The sequence below is a fragment of the Mytilus californianus genome, unplaced genomic scaffold, assembly GCF_021869535.1.
Source record: "Mytilus californianus isolate M0D057914Y unplaced genomic scaffold, xbMytCali1.0.p SCAF_10, whole genome shotgun sequence".
NCBI lineage: Eukaryota > Metazoa > Mollusca > Bivalvia > Mytilida > Mytilidae > Mytilus > Mytilus californianus.
In genome coordinates, this window is record NW_026262582.1 from 59,789,166 (window position 1) to 59,798,101 (window position 8,936).

At 32.3% G+C, this 8,936-nt stretch overlaps 1 long non-coding RNA gene across 1 annotated transcript; it reads left to right on the forward strand.

Annotated features, from left to right (window-relative positions):
* Positions 1–1,228: 1,228 nt before the first annotated feature.
* On the forward strand, positions 1,229–6,348 carry LOC127719094 (uncharacterized). The gene is made up of 4 exons (XR_007990164.1): positions 1,229–1,303; positions 2,617–2,781; positions 3,664–3,930; positions 5,806–6,348. It is a non-coding gene; the product is annotated as an uncharacterized LOC127719094 (long non-coding RNA).
* The last annotated feature ends 2,588 nt before the right edge of the window (positions 6,349–8,936 follow it).

Genomic DNA, 8,936 nt, shown 5'->3' on the forward strand with positions numbered 1-8,936 from the left:
CGACCTTTGGAACGAGTATTGGAAATAATTGTGTAAACAATAGGCGCATCAAAGGTTTTGATATAACTATAGAATTATAAAGGTTGTGAATGAAGGTTTTGCAGAATGTTTAGGAATCCACATTTGAATGAGAACGAATGGTTGGATATACCCCATCAGAATAGTTCTGAAGGTCTTATTTTAGTTTAGACAGAATGGTTGGAAGACTTTTAGAAACAAGTGTTTACATCAACTCTACAGATATATAATGAATGTAATAAATGTTTTAAAGACAACTATAAAAAATATCATGAACATTGGAGTAAAGATATGTAAAGGGTCTCTATTTTTGTATGATCAGGATAATTTATCAAAACAAAAAGGTAAACATAACCATGTTGTAAATGATATGATTTTGGCAAGGACAGCACGATGAGTTATTGAACTACCAAATGTCTTTTTAGGCACAATATTGTTTTCTATTAACAGCAAAATTTGTATAGAAATGCTACTGTATCACTGAAGCAAAATACACGAATTCCATCACGTTTTTTGATACTGTGTATTGTTTTTTTTTTTGTTTCTTAATTTATTGTACATTGACAATGTGAGATTGACTTTTGTTCTACTTCAAATGCTGAAAGTGATATGCCTTCATAGGTATTGCGGAATCCTAAGCCTGACCAAAACAAGCTTTGAGACAAGAAATTATTGTTTCCTGTTCCATTTATAAGACATTGTTCAGGGCGTTTTGATATTGCTTTCAATCAACAATTATACACTATAAATATGTTAAAGGAAATCATACTTATATGAAGAACAATCGAAAATATGTGATACTTGTATAATCAGGAAATGGTTATCTATACCAATTTATTATAGTTGGGCAAATATATTTTGTTTTCTCTGTTCTTAAGATGTATCCACACTTTACCATATACATATGATATACCCACAGACATGTGGATTAGGTCTGTAATTAACATAGTTCAGCTTGGATTTGTTATTAGTTTGAAGGGACCTAATATTTACTTGAACGGGCCTTTAATCGGGTGAGTAATTTTTAAAAAATATGTTCTATTTAAGGTTAAAGCAAGAAATAGACAGACTACTTCAATTCCAATTCAACTATGGTTATTAATAATCACGGATATACAGAACACTGAAACTGCTCTGGGATGTTTACATCTACACCAGCGTTTATTTCTGCTAAATGTATTACTTTTTTTTACTTTTTTTTGTAGACGTTCCAGCATCTTTCCCCAACATAATAGACATGAATACTGCTGTAAAGATTTCCACGAAGTCAGTGGCCGCTGTGAAGGTACATTACGCTATTAAGATAAGTGTGTGTTGTCCAAATATTGTTCATACTATATTTCAGTTGTTGTTTAAAAATTTCAAACACGTTGATACTTAGTATCAAACTATTGAAGGACTACCTTAGCAGCATTTAGCTTGATATATAGCACCATTAATATATTAGTCATAGGATATTCAGTTCAAAAAGAACGTTTCATCGATATTCTTCTGTGTTTAAATATTTGCAATGACATTAAATATAATTGTTTAAAAATGTATTTAACATACTTAATCTGAAGTTCATTAAACACGTTTGGCTTGATGCGTACATGTATTGATTTCTTGTTATGATACTGTGGTCCTCGGGAAAGATACTTACGTCATTGAACAGCTTATATCATCAAAACTTGTATATGTTCATGTTTTGATATTGGTCTTTTTATCAGTATTGACAAAAGCAACTGAACCACTGCCACAACAATCATTCCTATTTACGACAACAAGTTTTAGTATGTTATGACTTCGTAAAAGAACGTGATGGGCTCATTGTATGTTTACAGGCGAAAATTATGAATCCATCTGATTTTATTCGACGCTTTTTAACTTTATCTAAACGTGTATTTTTTTTTATTTTGTTTCGATGAGTCGGATGTTCATGGTTGATGTTGCCTGTTGTCATGTTCAATATTTCCGGTAAATCCTGATATCCTTTCCATTACACAAACTTCAATATAAAATCTAAGTCGCTAAAATATGTTAAACTTTAAATTATGTTTTCAAAATATGTATGAATGAAACTAAAACTATCATACATCGGCTGTCTACGTCAATTTAATAAAAAAGATAATAAAATACGCATGATAAGATATGATAAAACAAAGCCACTGACGAAGTTCCTAGCATTGGACATGTATATGGATATGTTTGGTTTAAACTTGTCTTCAAGATGGATTCAATCCTCTCCTGTTTTAATCGCAGTCAGTTGACTAACACGGGCAATAAATACAAACTTACAATACAAATCAATACAGATTATCGCATACGGTTGTTACTGTATATCCAAAGTGAACGACTTCATTCGCAAACCGGTACTACTAATTTCATTGTTTGAAATCTTGTAACTGACATCATGCTTAACGATATGTTAAATTATTTTAACCAAGTGTCTCTTTCATCGGTACATTTCGGATAACGTATATTGCAGGTATATTACAAATACTGTCAAAAAAATTTGAATACTTAAGAAGAATTTCAAATTTGGTTTGTCGACTTGCACTTGTACTATTGAGGTCCAGTCACATTACATAATAACTGTAATATACATTTTTTACTCAGGTTGCCCAGCTGGTCAATATGGACTAAAATGCAAACTGTCTTGTCCTGATGGTTATTATGGCTTTAGATGTAAACAAAGTTGTAATTGTCTAAATGACGGAGTGTGTCATTAAGTCGACGGTTGTGTCTGCAGAGACGGTTTTTCAGGGGAAGCGTGTGAGAAAGGTATGCATAGATATGGGTTATTCTTGTATATGATCTTGCTAGTTCTAACTCTCTTTTTTCATTTGCAGCTTTGCTTTTCTTCTAACTACATCACAGTTGATGGCTGTAAATCTTTTTTTTAATCGAAGCATTGGTTGATAGAAATACTCAACATTACTAAATGTATCCCCATTACATTTCTCAATAAACAATTTTAATTGATGTACGCTTTACCTAATTTCTGATAAATAAATGCTAATCAGACAAAAAACCTTGTCGATGAGAAGACTTCATGGACTTGCATTGTTATAATTTACATTTCCCACACGAATTTCTGGGGCCAGAAAAAGCAAAATGTACTATATATTTGTTTTGTATGCCTTGTTTGTGCTTGCTCAACTAACACAGTTGCAGAGTCTTAATAAATCAGTCCGTTCTGTTCATCATAACTACCTGATGACAAATATGCTTGAACTAACCTGTTTCATACTTGCATTACACAATGAACCAACGATAAAATTACAACATTTTGACGTATGGCATTTAATACATATTAGAATGATTTCAAATTGCCTTTTTTTTCCGCCGGCACAGAGATCGGTTCAAATTGTCGTTTGCTTTGTGTTTGTGGCCTGCGATGTTGACACACATCTGGTTGTACTAATAATCGACTTTGTCGTATAGTGGCTAGGTGGTTCTGAAAAGCTCTAGTAGTGTGTGAGAAAACATGATAAATTAACAGGACAGTTTGTGTAAGCACTCTATAAAATGATTCTGTTATCTCAAATTTCATTAGTTAAAATATTTAACAAATGCAAAAGTCATCATTGATAATACAATTTGATTTGTGGACACCATTAACATATAATTCAAAATCCTTAGCATGTTTTTTAAATGTTAAAGCTTGTCTTCCTGGAAAATTTGATAATAGATGTCAACAGACATGCAACTGTTCTGCTGGATTTACGTGTGAATGGATGACAGGAAAATGTAGTTGTCTTCAAGGACCGACTCAAGGGTTGTGTAACTACGACAGTACAATTAAATTGCATGTGCAAGGGATCACAACTACAACATACATCAAGGACACTACCAGTGAAGCCTTCCATCAAGGCGTAAGTTATACATACGGTGGTGGAGTAGCAGAAAGCAGATCAAATTATATATCAGGTATTTCGATTGAAAACATTACTTGTTCGGCAGTTGTAAACAAAAGCTTTTAAGTATTAATAACATCATTCACTCAAATTTACATATAAAATATGTAATATATAGCTAAAAGAGTATGATATAAGTTCGTGGATGATGTGAACAAACTAATCGTATACTATTGACTATATGAAAGAAATCATTGACTTCAAACATTTTTTTTTGTCAACGGGAGCATTTCCAGATACACAAAACTAATAAAATGTCGCGACATAGAATCCAAACAAAATATGTTATGAATGATAAAATGATAAAATATAAATGATAAATGTCGAATGAATCAAAACGAGATCTGCAGGTTTGGGTGATTTGTAAGAACAAATCTGGTTTCAAAATAGAACTAGAGGAAAATATTTAGTTCAAACTCATAATCAAATATGCTTTCCATAGTAAATTGAAATACTCACTTATGCTTGGAATAAACAACTCTTATTTGAAAACATACCACATCGCCCTTATGTGTGTCACTCTTTGTAAAACAAATCTAGCTGATTCAAACGATCAAAAGTCATCAAGTTACTGTGATGTCCGTTTGTAACATAGAGTAGTTTTTATCATCAAAACAAAAACCTTTTATCAACTTTTTCTAGGCATGATCTCGTATATGTATTAGATACACTTAAACGTTAGCTCCTCAAACAGTCTGCATAGAAGTAAGCATTGTCTTTGAAAATTCAAAATTATATAAAGCCCTCTCTTTGAATAATTCGAACTCTTATGAATATATTGCTGACAAATATGTATCTATTTATATACATTTTCCGATTTCGTGATGTGAAAGTTTAAAGTTGAAGGTTGAAAATCGGTGATCTTCGTTTATCTGTATAAATAATTTGTGTACAATCAAGCTTATATGCAGTTTAAAAAACACAAACACCAACAAATCGGTCATAAAAATACCAGACTCAATTTTGTAAATCAGATGCCATTTTCGTCTGCATAAGACTCATACATTCCGATCGATTCAAAACAGCTGTAAGGTCAAATCAAATCGAGGTAAGTTAAAGCATTTGAACATAAAATTTCGAATAGAATTCCAAATTCGTCTAAGGTAATCTATTATTGAAGGTTTAAAACTCAGCTTTTTAACAATCCGAAATTAGATTAACAGTATATTTTAGAAATCAAATATATCAATGAAATGTCATGTCTCAACAAAAAAAAAAAATGTTAACTACTGCATATACTGGGCTGGTTATACTTTCGGGAATAAATTTCTGCTAGCAGTGGAATCAATCCAGTGGTTATTGACCTCACCGAAGACACCAGGCTTATAATTTGAGACGCCATACACGTGTGTCGCCAACATCCAACTCATTAATGGCGGTAGTTGCCAAGTCAAATACGAAATAGAAAAGCCTAAAACCGGAAGTTCTGAAACGTACTGTCAAATAACAAAGGGCAATTTATCCTTTGAAAATTAACAACTCAGGGTTACTGCATGTTTGGATTGTTTTTCTTTTTTTTTTTTGGTAGTAAACGGTAAATTTACAAAAAGATTAGCATACCAATGATATGTCTTGTTTACGCAAAGTGCTGGATACTTTGCTGATGAGACTTTCGGTGACGAAATGTCAACCAGCAGTGGTATCGACCGAGATGTTATAAAAACACATCCAATTTTACTAGCTTATAATTCAGTACGGCAGACGTGCGTTTCGTTTTGCAACAGTGACTGCGTTTTATTGTCATGCTTTTTAATGTGTGTGTTTTTTTTTGTTGTTTTTTTTTTTTTGGCACTAACGCAGACAGTTTACATGTTTTCTTATATGTTTATTTGTTTTAAACTCGTATTGAAAACTCACAATTCGATATCTCCTAATTTTCATATTTTAGGTAGAAAGAAGGTTGCCTCTAAACCATTTGTAATATATAACATCGTGGTAATATGTGCACTTGTGTTTATATGGCTACTGATAATGATAAATAAAGTGAAGGAAGCAAGATCTACCAAAGGAGATCCGAACATACAACGAAATAAGGATAATGAAAACAATGTGTAAATTGCTTAAATTAGCGAAGCTTGAAATATCACATCGGTCTTTGTTTATGCATATTACTCATGTTAGTCTGATCTTACACAAATATAACAAAAGAATATTTGCAAATAGGGTTGAATCTTTGAAGATATGAGAGAAACGAACACTACTTATTTTTAATAAAGAATGTATCCCTTAAAAACATAGTCACCACATGTTTACTGTGCAGTAACAAGTAAGGAGGATTTTCCAACTTTCCGGAGACTAAATTGTACATTGATGTAATCTTTACTTTATGTCAAAACATTTTTATATTCGCTGATTGCTCAGATGTTTGATTGCCTTTTTATTGACTGACTGGTATGTGTGTAATGCATTTATAACAACTAGAAATTGCCCCCCCCCCCCCCCCACAAAAAAAAATTTGTTTTCTCGTTCATTTAACTTCACGAATATTTATTTATATATCGACCGCCGTTGCATCGTAGCAATGAATGTTTTCCCCCTTATTCCCTATTCGGCGACGTTCCTGTCAATCAAAATATATTGCTCGCTTGTGTTTTTTCCTAACAGCACATATTAGTATTAATGCTATTTTATGTACAAAGGATAGCTTTTTCAACGTGTGCTGTCTTAACATTGGACAAAGACATTGTTCATATTCAAGGGTCAACTGGTTTATATGGAAACTTAGTCTTTCAAAGTTATATGCGCATTGCATTAACTAACGCATACGCGTGGCAACTTGTTCAAAGTGATAAAAGAAATGAAAGGCAAAGGATATATCTATATTGTCCGCCTTACTGTGAAAGTGTTACTATCTCGAAACAAATATTTTTCTTCATAAGTTTTGGTTTCGATTTCTATATTTGTAAATGTACTGCATTCATGCAACCAACTACCTTTGCAAGAACGAGGTACTCAGCCGTCAAAACAATATCGGAATTATCGGTGTTAGATTAAAAAACGTATAAAATGCTAAGTTTAAAGGTAAAAGATCGATAACTGAGATTCACTACTTTCTAGTGTATCATCAATTCTAAATTGCTAATGAGATGTTGTTTGTAAAGCAAACAATTGTATTATATGTAAGAAATTAATTCGAGGAAGACACGATAGTTAATTATTCTAATGACACGGAAAAAGGTCAAATGCAGTCAATTTGAAACGTCCTAATTGTGATCGAAACAAATTAACATGTTAAATACAAGTATAAGATGGTCCGCCGCAGTTTTTAACCTGATTTTGTTAAGTGATGTCACATGAATAAAACAAGTCTACCGTTTGAGTTCATTCCTTTTGTTGGATCGATATTTCCTTTTGTTTTTTTCTGCGTAGCCGTTGGTTTTCTGTGTAGCTTCTTTTTTTGATAAATATTTACACTGAATTGTATTGTATTTGAAGCTTTACGGACGTCCATCGGTAGTACTACTGTCGCAGATATCCGATAACCTGGCTCCGCTACGCGTCGCCATGTTAACTCAATTTGCGACAGTAAAACTACTGATTGACGTCCGCAAAGCTTCAAATACAATACAGTTAAGTGTAATTATTTATCAATAAACCTACAATCAAGCTAATTAAAGAATACATGCAATGTAAGCTTACTCAATAACGATAATAGGGATCACAGCTCGTATACATTTCTATTGCTTCTGCTTGTATTATATGTAAGAAATACTCAATTTCATTGCAATAAAGATCCGGTTAAATTTCATTGTATTGTTTAATTCAACATCATGTACCATTAACTTGGTGGCAAATTATGTATGCACGTATTCTCCAAAAATACTGCCACATTTTACATAAGAGCACGTACTTTAAAGAAATCCAATTAAAACAGTACTAACTATTCTAGGTTTAGGTTTTTCTGTTTCACAGATATACAGTATTACATGTCAACCGAATCAAAAGGCCTATGAAATGAACGCAATGCACCTTAAACTCCAGAAATGATCCATTTCACTTTTTGCATATGATTTAGTAAAAATGTTAATGATTTTAAATTCTTAGACATTAGTTAAGAAACTTGTTAAAGCACATTAAAAAAAAATAGTTGTATAACACCCAAAAGAAGCCGTAGTAAAATAATATTTAAGAGATTTCTGTGTAGTTGAAGTAGCCAGTACATAGTAAGGACATTCAGCTGTTTAGAGGGGACTTTAAGCTTAGTTTAGTATTTGTCTCTCTGTATAACAAATGAACCTGTATGTGGGAAAATTTATAATAGCATTTATAAGAGCTACTTCTAAGAAGTATTTACGGCACACTTCTGCCACATAGTTGGCTGCTACGTAATCGGGACGAACATAAACGGTTTGCAAGGACCAGATGTTTATTTGTAATTTTAGAATTGTGCGTATTAATATCAATAACATATTTCTTAACTACATTAAGATGTGATACTGGAATATTCTTGCTTTTAATGCATGTATACAACTCAACCTTTGACGTTATAGAGAAAGTCCAAATAACTATCAATTCCTGGGAAATAATGGAGCGGAGGCCCGTAGGGCCGACGCCCATTATGTCCCAGGAATGGACATTTAATTGGAATTTCGCTAACTTGAAATACACCTTAAATATTAAAAACTAAGCTTCAGATTATAACATTGTAAAGAATTTTATTTAATTTTGTAAAGGTTTTCTTTTAATTTTCCCCGTGTTGTACCTAAGAATCCGCAGGCAAAATTTAATATCAAGCTGACCAACTGCTCACTTAACGAAGTATTTATGAACAGTAGAATAATTACTATAAAAAGATCTTGAATAAAGTTCATTCAGATTTATGTTTAAAGTCATTGGATACGCACGTCTTTCTTGTAGTGGGATTGAAAGGATATTTATTTGTGTCTTTAAGTGGTATTTCGGGAGAGTAAATAAAAAACCTAGTATTTATGCATATATGTTAAAGGATTATGTGTGTTTGTCGTTTTGATAAATATATGATGTAGAATCGTCTGTGAAAAGTGAAATGGTACAACTAGA